At 46.4% G+C, this 17,562-nt stretch overlaps 1 pseudogene; it reads right to left on the reverse strand.

Moving 5' to 3' along the window:
* Positions 1-3,751: 3,751 nt before the first annotated feature.
* LOC136510855 (methyl-CpG-binding domain-containing protein 1-like) lies at positions 3,752-5,560 on the reverse strand (annotated as a pseudogene).
* Positions 5,561-17,562: the final 12,002 nt, after the last annotated feature.

The raw sequence follows: 17,562 nt of genomic DNA on the forward strand, positions 1-17,562 counted from the left end.
TATGCATAAATGTAGTCCCTCACCTGCTCCTATAGTCAAGGGCGACAAATATGAGGATTTTTTAATGCCTCAGGATTCAATATGAGATCGATCAAATGAAAGTGTTTCCATATGCTTCAGCTATCAGAAGCTTACAATATGCTCAAGTATGTACACGCTCTAACTTGACATTTGTTACCGGGTTACTTGCAAATTCCAGAGCAATCCTGAAACAGAACACTAGAAAATGGTAAAGAAAGTCTTGCGTTATTTGGAAGGAACAAAAGGCCTCATGATAACGTTAGAAGATCTAATTCACTCCATATAGTGGGATATTCAGATTCTGATTATACAGAAGATGATAGAAAATTCACGTCTGGATATGTATTCACTCTTGTAGGGGGAGCTATTTCATGGAAAAGCTCAAAGCAAACCGTCACTACATCGTCCACAATGTATGACAGTTTATAGCGTGTTATGAGGCAACGGGATAGGTAAACTGGCTAAAGAAGTTCATACTCGATTTTGAAGGTGGTTGACGATATCTATAGATCACTTAAGTTATACTGCGATAATAATTCGGTAGTACAGTATGCTCACAACAATAAGTCAAGTGGTGCTGCCAAACACATTGACATAAAGTATATTGTTGTGAAAGATAAAGTCCGGGATCATATCATAAGTCTTGAGCATATAAGTATAAAAAAGATGCTCGCAGATCCGCTTACAAAAGGCTTACCACCCAACGTGTTTAGAGAACATGTAACTAGCATGGGTTTAAGGGAAAGCCTATAATTCCTGGACAAAATAAGACCCAAAGATAAGTATCTATTTCAGAACAGAGTGGTGTGTTGTAGCTATTAAATCTATCGGCAATGGACCATGACGATGAAGCATGCTCTCTGCGCTAATCTGTAATAGAATGAACAAAAGTAAATGATATAAAATTAAAAGATGGTAGTGAGATCAAGGGGGAGAATGTTAGTTGATCTCCACCAATACTGCGCCCTGATTGGGGGCGCCGAACCCTAATATGGTTGGTGGACCCCTGTCGCACAGCACTATAAAAAGATAAGTGGGGATCATGGCTCGGACTACGAGGTTGACCGGAGCCGCCGTTACCACCAACAGAAAACCTAATCCGATCTAAAGAAGAGTGCTGCCAGCAACGGAAAGTCCACCGACTCCGCCATCGCCACTGGACATCGTCTCCTCCACGCTAGACACCACCGCGCCGAGCTCCCTCGACACCGACATTCACGAGGCTGCGGCGCAATTACGCCAGGGCAAACTAGAGGAACCCTAAGTAAGATGCTTACCCTAATCTATGGTTTAAAGGCACTGCTATGATATAACAGACTCCACATGTGCTTGGCAAGGCTTTCGCCCGAGCCTTGTGTCAAGGTGATGAGCGGGTCGATCCACGAGACTGCAACAAAAGGTCGCCTTCAAGAAAGAGATCTCGCCACTAGCCCAGATTGGTCTGAGCTGAGCTTTCGCCAGAACCTTTGGCAGACCCGCCCAAAGATGGAGGGTGCGCACCGTCAAGCGTCCACGCTTGGTCAGAGAAGGTGGATGCCGGCCGCCGCCACACCACGCGGAGCCGTTGCCGAACTCGCCCGTGATAGTGGGAGGCGTGCACCGGCTATCGTTCTCGCCTGGATGGAGGTGTGTGTGTGGGTGGGTGGGGGGGGGGGGTTGCCGGCCACCGCCTCACCGTGCCGAAGCCATTTCCGGACTCGTCCGTGACAGTGGGAGACACGCACCGGCAAGCGATCACGCCTAGACGGAGGGGGGGGGGGGTTGTCGGCCGCCGCCACACCGCGCAGAACCGTTTCCCGGACTTGTCTGCGACGATGGGAGGCGCTCACCGGCCAGCGTGTGTCGGCCGCCGCCACACCGTGCGGAGCCGTTCCTAGACTCGCCCGCGACGGTGGGAGGCGCGCACTAGCAAGACGCCCACGGGCGCATAGCCCCGCCGCCGGCAAGCCCGCGGCCAAACTGCGCGCACCGCACCATTGCTAAGCCCCTGCAAAACGAGAGCGAAGGAGAAAGCGGGCACGTTGCCCCACCACTGGCACGCCCATGGCAGAACTGCGTGCCCCGCTCCGCTGCAGGTCCATCCCCGCTCCACCCGCAGCGGCCATCTCCGAGATCACGACCACTAGCCTAAGGGCAGCGCCAGCTTGCACTCCACGCGGATCCGGGCGAGGCTGAAGCCGGGGAGCTCCCACGCGCACCAGGGGGGCAGCAGGCGCGTGAAGCCGCCGGTCCAGCCGTTCCATGAGCGGCCACCATACGTCCCCGGCCGCCAGCCCAAGCTGGTGCGCGTAGCTGCCGCCCCTGATTGACCACATGCAGGTAAGCAAATTCTCTGATCGGAAGTTGGAATAGTGGAGATGATTGCAAATCATGTGCAGAATTATATATTTTATTTCACACCTTTTCCTGAAAAAAAATTGCTTAGAGAAGCAGCAGCAGCCTGAAGCTATCTATACGAGAAAAAAGAGAAAGCACATAATTAGAAGCGCAACTGGTACAGTAACAGGAGATATACGCCAGAATGCTCGCCAACCTATGTGTATAAAGAGATGGCAAATCAAAAGCCAGTCCATTTGATCACCAAGATAATTACTGCTGCTGCCCTCAAACAGATTCCAACTTTGTTCTGCCCCCATTCACCTCCAACTCGATAATGCAGATACAGAACTAGAGGTTCTTTTTCACCACACCCCAAGGGAATTCGATCTGCAGAAATGTCATGATAAACCCTCATGCAGTTCTAATTCACAATGTGATTCGATTGACCTACAAGATGTAGGGCACATTGATAACATCAGCAAGGAGCAAGAGATCATTAAGGCAAACTTCGGGGATGGTCAACACCGACTGCCGCTTCAAATAATGGCCTATTTTGATAAAGCCAAGTGCTGGCTACCTAAAAATTAATCAAAATTAGCTCTAATGCATTCAAACAGAGGAACTTATAAACGTACTAATTTTTAAACCAAGTTTTTAACTAGTTGTTAGCCAACTAGCTAACCAACCACAGCTAATTTAAGCTAATTTTTAGCCATAACTAGTAACTAGCCATATGCATCCAGATATACCCTTACATGGCATCCAAACAAAGCCTCAAGGTTGGAAGGAGTTCCGCAGGGACAACATGATTGAAGGCAACCAGTGCACCATCAACGTTGTCAAAAGAACTCTCTAGCATGCCGAAGGCGCGACACCATCAACGTTGTCGAAAGAACATCAACGTTATCGAAAGAACTATCTGGCATGCCAGTATCAGGTCAAAGAAACTCTGCTATTCTTCACACATTCTTGGTTCTATATTGTTACTCAATGCTCCCTCCTAGTCGGTTATTAGTTTCTTATCTTGTGCTACACTATATGAAATGTTAGATTCTGCTGAAACATCATGTGCACAGTCATCTAGATGTCAGGTAATGCTCGATGAAATGAGATGCAATCAAATGGCTATAATAGGAATGCCCTGGATTGGACAACATTAATCTACCATGCTGCTAGCTAACGAGAACACAATGCATATACTGGATAACTGAAGCAAAAATTAAGGAAGCACAGTTTAAGGCCCAAGCAGCTAATTATAAAAGAGCAGGTCTACACTCCACAGCGCTTATTAAACATCTCAGATATTCCCCACGAATTAACACTCGGTTGCAGCAGAGCATGCAGAGCCAAAAAGCTTCGGTCCAGATAGACAACTATACTAGATAGGGTGGGGCATGATCTTGAGCGGACTAGCACATAAACATAGCACAGGCACAGTTCAGAGCATCAATCACTTTTGTGCCTCTGCCTTCTGCTTCTTGGCCTTGGCAGCCTTCCAGGCAGAGTTGTGAGAAACAGTCTCCTCAACAACCTTGAGTGGTGCAAAGCTGAAATCTGAAGCAGATAAGCGGTTTTTGTACTCTGGATTTGCCTCCAGAAACTTATCCATATCACCAGCACACCTTGCACGCTTCCCATTGGGCATGACATAATATGTATCTATTTTGCTGTAGTCACTCATAATCATTAACCTCTCCGTCCCTGGTGGAGGCTTTTTTTTATTGTCTTTCATCTGGATACAATTGTAGCATCTGTTCGTACACATGCACGCCCACTCAGCACACGCACACCATCCGAGTACAAACAAACATATAGATACACTCATATCTGAAGACCGTGTCCTTCTTGAGATCACCGAAATCATCTGATTTCGTAAGCGACGGACACGTCACGATCCCATTGTGGCATCACGCGTGAGAGGCAGACGCTTGGAAATTATTTGCTTGCACGAAGCAAGCGGTGTAGAACCGGGGTTCGAACCCCGGCCGGCCAGCTCTCACCACCGGAGCTTTGCCACTGCGCTACACGGGCGTCCGCCCTGGTGGAGGCTTTGGTATGTTGGGATTGTCCAAAACCCAGATGCGGCTGCTGTCATACTCAATGTCAGCAACATCTTCACAAGAGCAGTCTGGTCGTCTGCTGCAGAACCATGGATCCTTAGTGAAGTTCTCACGAAGTGTCTCAAATTCTTCTTTTGGAACCGTACTCCATTTGTAGCACTTATAGCATTGCACTGCATGCAAGGCAACAGAATCTTTGGTAGAACCCCGTTTTCTCTGTCAAATAAAATGGGTCGTTGTTATTTTCTTTATTTATGGAAAGACAAAAGAAAATCTAACTCTAATCAGCAAAAATTATGGCAAAAAGAACTAATGTGAGAGGGATGTTTGCATGACAAAGCAGAATAATGGAAAATCTTTACAACAACCACAGTGAAAATGAAAGCTGCCATACAAATATATAATACTACAATAGACCATTTCTGTACCACAGGATAATGAAACCTGCTAATATTCCATTGCACAAAATGGCTTTAGCTTAACTCCATCTTATGCTGCACAGTGTTTATAGCAACCTTTTGCATATAGTTGCACAGAAGTCAATATTCCATTGCATACAAGTAACTGTGGCAAAAGATCTAGCCAGGAATTATGTCGATCAGGGAAAGAAGCGCTGGAGAAAATATGGACTACTAAAGAAAATATGCAATACAAGATCTGGGTGCTGCTGTGGAGATGGAGGTCAGCCCGCAAAAAGGCTAATGCAGGAGGGAGAATGGCTAGTATTGCAGAAGTCTGTAGCTCAACAGAATATTATTTGATGTTTTTTTGCTAGACCGAATGAATATGTTTACACTAAAATATAGGAAAAAGAACGCGGGAACTCGAAGCTTCCAGAATTATGTCATCAAGGAATCGATTAGATGTGAATTGTTATCAGCTGATTTAGATGCGATGTCAGAATCGGCTATTTTATAGATGACGTCAGCATAAGGCGTCAATGGGCTATAATGGTGCCAGCAAGATGTGTCGGACTCTACAAATAAGAAAAATTAGGGTCCAAGTTATTATTAAGTTAGAAAGTTTTCTTTTATTTTAAGAATTGTAATAAGTCATATTTGAGTAGGATTCATATTTAGGTTCCGGGTATAAATATTAGACCCTGATTATTGTAAAAAAAACAAACACTCAATCAATACACTCTTTTTAGCTTTCGTCATCGTATTAGGAGTAGGAGTACTGTAGATCTCGGTGAGTTCTTCAGCAAACAGGGCTGCATCGACCGATTGACCTCCAGCGTGCTTGTGAGTACCGCCACGACTTGTATTGTGCTTGTAAAGCTGTATCAGCTGATTGATTTTTTATGAGCCACAATATAAGTTAGTTATCGATCTGTATCGTAGTTTGTAAGGCTGCATCAGCTGATTGATCTCTTACGAATCATAATATGAATCAAAGTTATCGATTTTTTGTTAAATAACTTGTTGTTTAATATAATATCACCATTTATCGAATTTGCTAAGATTAGTATGATTTTTCTTTTGTTTTTGGTTGATTCACCGGTTATCGATCTTGTTATAATTAATATTTTATTAATTATAATAAATCATCTGATTGAGATAAAGATAGATCATCATTATATCATCTTAATTGGTCGTCTTCTAGTCTGGTCACGCTTTAAATCTTATGATTGATGGCTTATTCAGCTAGATCAGCTGTTCTATCTCTATTCTAATCAAACATAGTATGCATCCTAAAGACATGTTTTAATCTTGAATAAACTCACTAGTTAATGAGATCTAATCTAATGACACTACCATAGCTGCATCAATCTGATCGAACCTCACTGGTAAGACTCTAGATCAGAAATTATCGATTAGTGATCTTGTTTATGATCAAGATATGTACTCTGTTTGTTTGCTATGACTGCATCGACTATTTTAGCCGAATTTACCTATACTCTCACACATATAGCATGTTCTTATGAATCTGTCAACATATAGATAGTTTATAGATTCTTTGGCTTTAGTTTGTCATTATTATCATAGCTGCATCGATTCGATCGAACCTCACTATTGATGATAATAGATTAGATTCAAACTGTTTGTAGATTTATTTATATTAGAAAGTCAATTTGTTCGCATGTTATACTTTTTTCATCAAACTTATCAGCTCGACGCTTTATATCGATCATGTTCCATTTAGCCGATGATGTTTTCTCATATCGCTTTATTGCCGGATATCGATTATTTAGTCGATAGCCTTATTGAATCGGCTATCTAGCCGTATATTTGGAATTGTCTGGAGCAACACCGACATGTTCTACCTTAAATTACTGATAAGATTTTCTCTCCTTGTCAATTGCAGGCAAATTGACTGGCATGTCGTTGGGTTTCAGAATCAGCTGGTTCTGTGTTGAAGCCAAGCAGATCTCTGGTCTCATTCCGCTCAGATCTTCCGGCTTGCTGTGTGTTAATCACATCGCCATATTTTTGTCAACACACTTTTTGGCACGCCTGATGGGACTACAATCGTCATGGCGATTCATAGCGATAAGGACATTCTTATGGTACCTTATGAAGACTTATCAGATGAAGATAAAGATGTCATTGGTAAGGCTATAGAGGAGTTTCAGAACAAGTGCTTATTCTCAAACACCAAAACACGTGACAATAAAATTATTCAGAAATATCCACTGCCAAGAGTTTTGATGCATAGACAGTAAGATACAGACGAAGCTGATGATAGGCTTTTCTTTGTAGAAGCTGTCAACAAATCTGTTCATGATGCAATGCTGAATCATAATACAACTTTCTTGAATACAGTCCATAATATCATGAAGGAGGTGTTTTATGAATTTCCACTTAATCAGGTTGGACCGACTTATTACAATATTCCGTATTCGTCGATTCAGGGGACTAATCAAGCCGGTACTAGCCATCAAGAAGCAGCACTAGCTAAGAGTTACGATGCCCATGCAATTCAGAATTCATCTGAGCAAATTCAGAGTGCTACTACTAATCAAATGCAATATAATCCTAGATCATCAGTGCAGCATGCGCAACAGCCGATAAGACAAGTTCAGAATCAGATGGTTAATTTTGGTATGTCAGGCTAAATACCATCGTCGGCTCAAAAAATAGTACCATCAGTTCAAAGGATTCGTAGAGATATAGATCCTAATGTCTTCAATCAAAGATTTCAAACAGGTAAATCAGCAAGGGGCCCGATAGATAAATTTTCCATAAGGATATCATTATGGTTCAGATTATAATACCCTAAATTTGATTCCAAATCCAGGATATCAAGGCACTCAAAATTTCAATCTGTAGATGAGTCAGCAATTGTCTAGAAATCCAAACTCAAATGCTGATGAATTGTTGCTCAGAGTAACCGAAATGATAAAAAATCAGTTTGGTTTAAAACTAAAAGGGCAGACCTTTTTATACAAACGTCCATATCCAGAGTGGTATAATTTGATGACCCTTCCTATAAACTACAGGCTTCCAGAATTTGCTAAGTTCACTGGTCAAGATAGCACAAGTACAATAGAACATGTTAGTTAATATCTTATTCAGTTGGGTGAAGCCTCTGTTGAAGAAGTGCATCGAGTTCATTTCTTCTCTTTGTCCCTTGTTAGGACCAGTTTTCACTTGGTTTTCATCACTAGCGGTTAATTCTATTGTCCAATTGGAGTGGTCTTAAAAAGAAATTTCATACATATTTTTACACTGGGACAGAGAAAAGAAAGATCATAAATTTGACAACTATAAAGCAAAGAGCTAATGAATCGGATGCTGAGTTCCTTCAGAGGTTCCGAGAAACAAGAAACTTATGCTTTTCATTAAATTTGACTGATGATCAGCTAGCTGCGTTGGCCGTTCAAGGAATATTGCCAATATAGAGAGAAAAACTGCTTGGACAAAAATTTGACAATTTAGGTCAATTGGCTCAACGGGTGGCAGCACTTAATAGCCAATTTCAGAATATGCGTAGAGATACCCGATTCTAGAAGAATGCTACAATCGCTGAAGCTTATAGTCCATATTTAGTCGATGATGATGTTGAAGAAGAGAAAATTGCCGCAGCTGAATGGAATTGGGGCAAAAAGACAGTAATGATTCTAAATCCTTGGGGAAAAGAAGTTGAAGAAAGTTATGATTTTGATGTTACAAAAGCAGATAAACTTTTTAATTTCTTGCTTGAGAAGGGACAGATTAAACTGTCTGCCAATCATGTTATATTACCTCCCTATTAGTTAAATAATAAGAAGTTCTGCAAGTACCATAACACTACTTCTCATACTACTAATGATTACAAGATTTTTAGGCAGCATATTCAGAGGACTATTCAACAAGGGAAGTTTTAATTTGATATAGCTCAAAAAATGAATGTCAATGATAATCCTTTCCCAAAGGATCAGAACATGATTGATGCTAAGTTATTCAAAGGGAAAACTAAAGTTTTGACATTAGCTAGGGCAAGAGAAACTAGAACAGTTGATCCGGAGATGCAAATATCTGCTGATCAATATAGAGAAATTAAAAGGCGTCGTGACCAGCAAAAGAGCCGATATGAGCAGGGAGAAACGTCGAGAGATGGTGCGATGAGACCACGTATTACATCTCGAATTCTGTTGAATAAATGACAATGTCAGAATGAGAAAGATTATCAGCGCTGGTTAGAAGAGAAGGAATATCAACGTCAACAAGAAGAAGAGAGATATAAAAGAGAACAAGGTGAGTCACATTGGAATTGTCTTTTCTTCAGATATTGTTGGAATAAATGTTTGAGATTGCCTACTAGAAATAATTGCTCAAAATGTAGCGAACAATATTATGAGTTTAGGCAATCTCAAGTTAACCGCTGGTCTATCCATGATCGAATTGAATATCAACATAATGATGTGGATCGACGTTTAAAAAATAGAAGCATTCATGATAGGCTTGGAAAGCAAGTTGTTGATCAGAACTGGGCCAATTATAAGAGAAAAATGAAAAGTATGTTTGGCAGGAAAGGACAGTGGTGTCTAGGAGGTTTAACAAGAAGTCAGAAGAGAAGCGTACAACGCCTAAGGAGTAGAGAATTAGAACAGGCTCAGAAATCTTATAAACCGCAAGTATGGCGTGCTAAACAAGTAGCCGATAAGGGTCAGCCATCGACTAATATTCAAATGGCTTTTCTTTTACCATCTGAATTTAAAGCTCCATCAGATCAAGAAGTCTATTCGAATTTTGATGAATCAGAGCATGAAGAGATGGCAGGCCAATTGACATTGATACAACAAACTATATTTAATAAACTAGTTAAGCATTGGCATTTGAAGGCTTTATAAGTAAAGGTTTTATAAGCATTGGCGTGCGACGAGGCCGGAGGCGGAGGCCACCCGGCGCAGCTCATCGACTACCGGGGGTGGAGCACGCGTCGGGCGCCCGTGGTGGCTCATTCATCCGCCAACGTCGAACTGGCCCCTCGCGGTACCACCCGGCCTAGGCGGAGAACTCCTAGAGGCCCTACGGCGTGGCGAAGCGGAAGTCGCCGGAGACGTTCATGACCTCGCGGTTGCCAAGGATGGGGAGGAATGCGCTGCCGCGGGCCTCGTTAGACAGCGCGAGGCGACAGAGGAGGTAGAGGAGGCGGAGCTCGTCCTCGCCGCGGTCGAGGATGTCGCCGAGCTACACGGTGAGGGTGGGCCCCGCGGCCCATGAGGCGGAGGCGGAGGAGGGGGAGTCGGGGCTGCTAGATGGGGGCACGAGGCCGGACGCTCCCCGCCGTGTGCTTGCCTCGCGCGAGATGGTAGCGCCCCGCCGCGGTCCTCGCCGTCATCTCGTCCGCGGTCCCACCACTATGGGCGCAAGATTTTTGCGTCGTCTCTCCTCGACGATGCTTTTTTGCATTCTGGCTGACCTCGGATGCAAAATGGGTCCTTTATCTAGGTCTTTTGTTGGAGCATGTTTTTAGGTATGCAAAGTACTGTGAGTCACCTATTTTGCGTTTGGGTTGCGCTGTTGGAGACAGTCTTAGGGCCTCTTAGGATGGAGCTCGTTAGATCCGCCATCAGCAGAACGAAAATGCTCTCCTTAGGGCGTATGACGTTTCGGACGCGCCCTTCCTAGAGCAGTATGCTACTGGCTTCTCCGTAAAAAATTAAATGTCCATTCTCCATTCCTCCCCACCGCGACCTTCTTTCACTGCGCACATGTGTTTTTCGCAGCCGACTCCATCGCGCCGCCCGCCCGCCGCTCACCTTCCTAGTGCGCGGAAAGCTCGCCGCGGGCAGCGCTATCGCCTCCGCCCTGAAGGACGCACCCGCCCTGCTCGGTCGCCAAGAGCCACGCAACAACTCATCGGTGGTCGCACAGCCGCTCGCCCGTTGGCACCCCCCCACTCCGTAGCTTTGAGCTCTGCGTCGACGAACCTTCGTTCGCCCAAGCAGCAAGTAGATGCTACGCAGAAAGCACATGTTGTAAGAGTATGTTTCAAGTATTTTCAGATGTATGTTGCAAGTGTTGTATATCGATGTTGCACATATTGTAATGGCTATACACATATGTTTCAAGTGTATGTTTCAAATGTTTCATCTGTTCCAGACGTATGTTGCAAGTGTTTTTATCTGGACGTTGCAAAAGTAGATTTGGATATATATACTTGCATATTGGAAGCATATATTTCAAGTGTTTCATGTGTTTTATATGTATATTGCAAGTGTTTTCATCTAGATGTTGCATATGTTTGCGATAGTTTTCAAGTGTTTTAAGACGTTTTCGCAAGTGTTTGAGAAGCTTGTTTCAATTGGTCATGTGTCTTCTTTTGTATGTTTCTCTCATCACAAAAGCTCTTGACTCCAGTTTTCTGAAACCAATCATCCAAGCTGCACATAAATAATATGACTAAACATATATTAAGAACTCAATCGTGAAGGAACAAGCAACGTTAAGATGGCAAAGTACCTTTCACGCACACATTACCAGGATAGCACACCCAAAATCTTTATTCCAACCTTTGCAGCCATCCAAGTTGTGCATAAAAATATGATTAAAGATATTTTAAGGAATTGATCTCAAGAACCAGAAAAGACTAGCATGAGATGATGAGAAGTTACCTTCCATGCATACATAACGAAGAAAGCAACTGTATCTGCTGACCAGACAACAGCGAAGAACTTCACAAAGAATGGAATTATAATAACGTTGATCAGAGGGATCAGGAGAAATAAGTAGTTGAGAGCTTCTTTATCCTTATTTGAGCAGTCACAAGCCCGAAGTGAAGGTATAGCTGCAGAAGTAAATAATGCTCCATTAATATGTTGAGGAAAAGGCTCCTATGCACTATGAGATAAGCAAAAAAAAAAAAAAAAAGAGTCAAAGTTTCAAGACATGGCCACGAAGTTTTAAATTTTCTAACTCCAACATCAACTACAGGGACTTTTCATGTATAATAAGGCTGAAATATTGTTTCCAACTTTCCTCGTTAGCATGGAATTTTAAATGAACTGTCACGTGCATTTAACTCAAATAAGGTATCAGAGACTATCGGAGCCTATCAGCCAAATGGCCTTAAATTTGAGACCTCGCTAATGCAACTGTGGCCACATCTACTCATGTAGTCAAATTCCATAGGTTGAAGGGCTCTGAAGTTTGAACTGGTTAGTGCATATAATTCCATGAATAGCACAAAGACTCTCCAAAACAGACAAAAGCTGTATATCTCAGTTTTAATTGAACCTAGTACATGTGAATTCAGATCAATGTTAACTTGTCAATCAAGTTCAGATTGTAAAATAAAAAGATCAGCTTGTGCAAATTCATTATATGTCTACCATCTTACTAAATCAAGTCCACATATTACTAAATCAAAGAGAATTCATCATATGTTAGATTTCAGAATAATGGATTGACATTGCGCTTTCAGCTTTATGATCTAACATCTTGAATATGGAAATTGCAAAAGTTTGGTTGGGTTCTCAGTATAAAATATATCCAACTGCTCATGTAAGATAACCATTTGCAAATGAGCAAGATCACAACCGGAAGAGAGGATACTTCATTATGAGTTTCAGTTATCATATTTGTTTGTGTAGAATAAATCAAGCATATAAAGACAATGGTAGAAAGTAAAAACACTGTTGGTTCTTTTTGAAGCATTCACTGTAACTTTCTTAAAGAAATGTATTTTACTATAATATGTTGCCTGATAATTGGCGTGAAAGATTATTGTTTTTGAAACTGAAAGTACTGGTTGCTAGTTACGTATACAGATGGCACTTATCGTTAGGAAAATGAAAGGCTCAAAGCTATTTATTTATTTATTATTTCTTTTTTTAAAACATAATGGTAGGAGCTCTGCCTCTCTCTCTTGCAACTAAAGAGTAAAACTTGGACACCATCTTGCCTGCCACATGCGTCGGCTCGTCGGTCTGCCGCGCGCCCCTGCGATCCCGCTCTTCGCCGGCAGGTGGGCTGTCCTCCATGGCCCATGCGATCCCACCCCGCCGCCGGGAGGTGGGACCAAATACATTTATCGTGGCTTCTCTATGGAATGCCATCCGTGGCTCCAGCAACCACCCTCGCTCTCTAGCGCCGCCCTCGTGAGACCTCGCCCTCTCCCTAGTGCCGCCGCCTCCTGCTCGTGCCTCCTTGTCCTCGTGCCACCGACGTGTCGGTTCCCGAGTTGCTCCGTCGCCCCGACGCCGCCGGACGCCACCGCCTCCACGATCTGCCCGCCGCCGCCCTGATGCGCCGCCGTAGGATCTGGCGCCGTGTCCACCGCCTCCACACCGCAGGACGTGTCGCCGCCTCCACTCCACGCCACCTTGCACGCTTGGGATCTCTCCCTGACGTCCACGGAGGGAAGGACCACCAGGTGTGCCAAACCCCTCTCTTCCCTTCCTGCTGTGCGAAACGGAGCACCCAAACCCTCTTAAGCTAATTGGCTATTTGTATTCGGATTTGATCTAATTACATGTGTGTATATGCATTATGCCTGCTAACTTTGATCCCTTTCAAGATTATCATGCGTACATGTGCACACCCATGTCCTTTACTGGATCTGCGGTTGCAGTTCTCAGTTCTGTCTGCTTTGCACTGAATGTTCTGTGCACTGAAAGTTTCCCAATCAAGAAAATTTGTTTACCTGCTGATTTCAGAACTTGGCACTAGGGGCATGCTGATGTTGAAATTGATTACATATTCAGATAGACAAGCTTAGGCCATACGTGCCATCTCAACTGCTGGTCTTTTTTTTTTTGGTGATGGACTGATGGCTCTGTGTTTCTTTGCAGAGAAACAAGACGTGAAGAAAGAGAAGAAACAAAGAAGCTGATTGAGACCTCAGGTATCTCAAGTATCTCTGAACCTCTTCTTCTCATGATCGAGAACATGCTAATTCAATCTCTTTTCATGTGTTGTACCATGATACTATTGAGAGATACAAGGCAAGGCTTGTGGCCAAGGGTTATACCTAGAAAGAATGTGAAAATTTCTTTGATACTTATTCACCTGTTGCTCGATTGACCACAATTCGAGTGTAACTGTCGGGGACCTAATACCGGGATACCCAATGAGATGGGACTGATAACCATCGAACGTTGACGCTTCCAGTCAGACAAGAACGCTTCTACGCTTCTTGCCTGAACGACGGAAGATCGGTTCCGCCTCGCCCGATCCCCGAGGGCTGAACTCCGCCTCGACCGACGGCTAAGGGCCGGCTCCGCCTTGCCCGACGTCCGAGGGTGGGCTCCACCTCGCCCGACCCCCAAGGGCTGGCTCCGCCTCGCCCGACCCCCGAGGGCTGAACTCCTGCCTCGACCGACGGCTAAGGGCCGGCTCCGCCTCGCTCGACGTCCGAGGGTGGGCTCCGCCTCGCCCGACCCCTGAGGGCTGGCTATGCCTCGCCCGACGGCTACGGGATAGCTCCGCCCCGCCCGACGGCTAGGGGCTGGCTCCGCCTTGCCCGACGTCCGAGGGAGGGCTCCGCCTCGTCCGATGGCTGAAGGCAGGCTCTGCCTTGCCCAACGATTGCACCCTGGTCCTTCATGAAGACGAGCACAAGGTACGACAGGATATTCGAGTAAACCATGATATCGAGGGCCATGCCTTGTGCGCCTGCGGGAAGGTACCGTCAGAATATGATGGGACAGGCGCTTTAAGCCCTTTCCATTGTAACAGTGCCCAAATAGTGTTGTGGGCGCCGACTTTTGTCCCACAGTGTTGTAGGCGCCGCCTTCAGCCCTCGGGCGTGGATACTAACACAGGCATACGACAGCCACTACGGTCTAAGATAGAACTCACATCATCTACAGTGATGGATGTATGGTCACTTCCCCGATTACTCCCCGAGGGGTCACAGCTCGGCTCTCCGGCACGCCGCACCGTCCACCGGCGTAGGATGGGACGCACCCACTTGCTAAAAGGGGCCAGAGCATGGCCTACGAAGATCAGCGAACACGCCACCTCTGACACGGTCTGCCATGTTAAGCAGGGCAGGCATATGGAAAAAGGAAGACCCGGCTCCCTTGAAGGACCTTCGATACCTTTGGTATTTTCCTCTTTCTCCCATCTGTAACCCCTGCTCCCCCCTTGATCTATAAAAGGGAGGGCAGGGCCCCCCACTAAGGGGACCGACTCTTGACGGAAAAAGTTTAACACACAGAGCTAAGCAGCGACCAAGCTCTCAGCGATCTTTGCATCAGAGACTTGGGACCCATCCCTCTCTCGACCGTTTGTACCCCCTACTACAAACCTTTTTTGGTACTAATAATACGAGCAACAGCAGACTAGACGTAGGGACGTTCAGCCCGAACCAGTATAAACCTCGTGTCCTTTAGTGCACCATCCGGGCCTAATGCGCAATAATTACAAATTTACTAGCCGGTGTTTGTTCAAAACACTAACAGTTGGCGCGCTAGGTAGGGGCCTTTGCGCGTTCCAAATCAGGCCTCGGATGGCTAACCATGCAATCAGCTGGGTCCTAGGCGCACACATGCATTTCGATGACCTGGACTTCATCGTAACGCTGGGAGGAGAGTTGGCGCTGGCCCACGCCATCGTCCAGTCTCTCCCCTCCGTCAGCTTCAACTACAGGAGGCTTGAGCACCAGCCCGGCGTCCCCCTTGGACCACAACCGTCTATGGAGGACCCATGCCACCTCACCCTCTCTCCAGAACACTCCGCGCAGAGCATCCTAATGGCGTTTCTGTTCGGTCTCTGCAACGCCGCAACGACTGTAAGCCACCTTGTGGCACGGCGCACGATCCTGTCCCCCACGAACAACGAGTTCGTGGGGATGATCAAAAGCATCACAGAATCCCTCCACGGCCTCCTCGCGGAGGGTCCAGGGTTGGACTCTGGCTCTGACTCAGGCACGGGGAGCCATCATCCCTCCCGGGAGTGTTTCATGGTGGAAACCTCCGAGGGACACATCGAAAGTGCCTCCGAGAAGAAGGTCACCCCGGTAGGCAACCTCGGCAATGGAACCGAAGGGAGAACGGTGGCCCCATCCCATGTAGGGGTGGAGCAGCTAAAAGCCCGAAAGCGGGAGATCAACGAAGCCGGACAACAGCTTGTTCGGGAATACGCGTTGGTCGATCGGGAGATCGAACGCTGCGGAGACAGTGGCATGCACGCGCCATGGCCCGCGACGTAAACCAAAGGATCATTGCTGACGATGAAACCCTTCCCCACTTCGCTCGGGCGAGCTAGAACATCGCCGCCACAACGGCCTTGCTCCATGGCCTTTCGGAGGCCGCGACGCCCAATGATCGTCGGGTCCACCGTGAAGTCCACACGCTACTTGAGCATGTGGCAGCGCAGTTGGCAGAGAGCTCGTTATCTTGGCAACGCGAGCCCGACACCAGCTAGTGTACGCCCTTGGTGTATCCCACCAAGGACACATTAGTCCACCAAGCGTCGCAAGGCTGCGGGCAGCACGCTGCAATCCCGGTACATCAACATCTCAGCCACAACCGCGACGCACGCAGCACCATCGACGCCTGTAGACGCACCTACGGTGACCCAAGGGAAGGAGCCCGCCATGGCTATCATCCTCGATGTGGTGGACGCTATGACAGTGGTGAGGACCAGAGCCTGAGCCCTGGCCTCCCAGGGCCTCAGGCCTTCAGCCGGCACATCCTCAACGCTGCATTCCCACCAAGGTATCGACCACCTACTAATATCCCTAAGTACACCAGGGAGACAAACCCCGGGCTTTGGCTTGAAGACTATTGGCTTACCTGTCAAGCCGGTGGTGCGGATAATGATGACTTCATTATCCGCAACCTTCCACTATTCTTGGCCGATTCGACTCGGGCATGGTTGGAACACCTACCGTCCAACACAATCTAGAGTTGGGCGGATCTGAAGGAGATCTTTGTGGGAAACTTCTAGGGCACAGTACAAACACCCTGGGAACCCATAGGACCTCAAGAACTACCGCTAGAAGGCCGGTGAGACCCTTCGTGGGTACATCTGGTGCTTCTCCCTGGTGGTTCAACGAGCTCCCTAACGTCACCTGACGCCGACGTGATAGGAGCCTTCCTAGTCTAGGATGACCTGCGAGTCCTTGGTTCATAAGCTGGGACTGCAAGGGCCCGTAGACCACCAAAGAGCTCCTAGGACATCACCACCAGCCACGCCTCAGGAGAAGAGGCGGTCGGAGCGATCTTCGATCACCTCGAGGGCAAAGCAAGGTGGGATGAGGGTGCCGGTGAAGGCACCTCCAATTGTTCCGCCAAAAGAAAAAATAAGAAGCAATGGCGCGAGGACCCGCTCGTGGCTACTGCTGACCTGCAAGGGTGGTTGGAATCCCACGGAGGGTGCTCTAAACCACTTCGAGAAAATGCTCGAGGGGCCATGCCCGAACCACTGCCTTCCCCGTAAAGCATCCGCTTCAAGGACTATAGCCTCATGCAAAAGTTCCTGTCTGGAGGCTCCAACAAAGGGGAGCAGGGGAAGGAACCTGCCCTCGCTACGGACGATGCTGAGGAGAAGGACGAATGGCTTTCCAACGCCAGACGATTGCCTCATGATCTTTGGGGGATCAACGGCCTATGACTCCAAACATCGTCAGAAGGTCGCACGCTTACCAAGTCTACACGACCCAACCGGCCACACCTCCCTTTCTCCTGGTGGTCGGAGTCTACCATAACCTTCGATCGGACCGACCATCCAGATGTCGTCCCACACCCAGGAAGGTATCCGCTTGTGGTCGACCCGATCATCGGCCC

This window comes from Miscanthus floridulus, chromosome 16 (assembly GCF_019320115.1).
Source record: "Miscanthus floridulus cultivar M001 chromosome 16, ASM1932011v1, whole genome shotgun sequence".
Lineage (NCBI taxonomy): Eukaryota > Viridiplantae > Streptophyta > Magnoliopsida > Poales > Poaceae > Miscanthus > Miscanthus floridulus.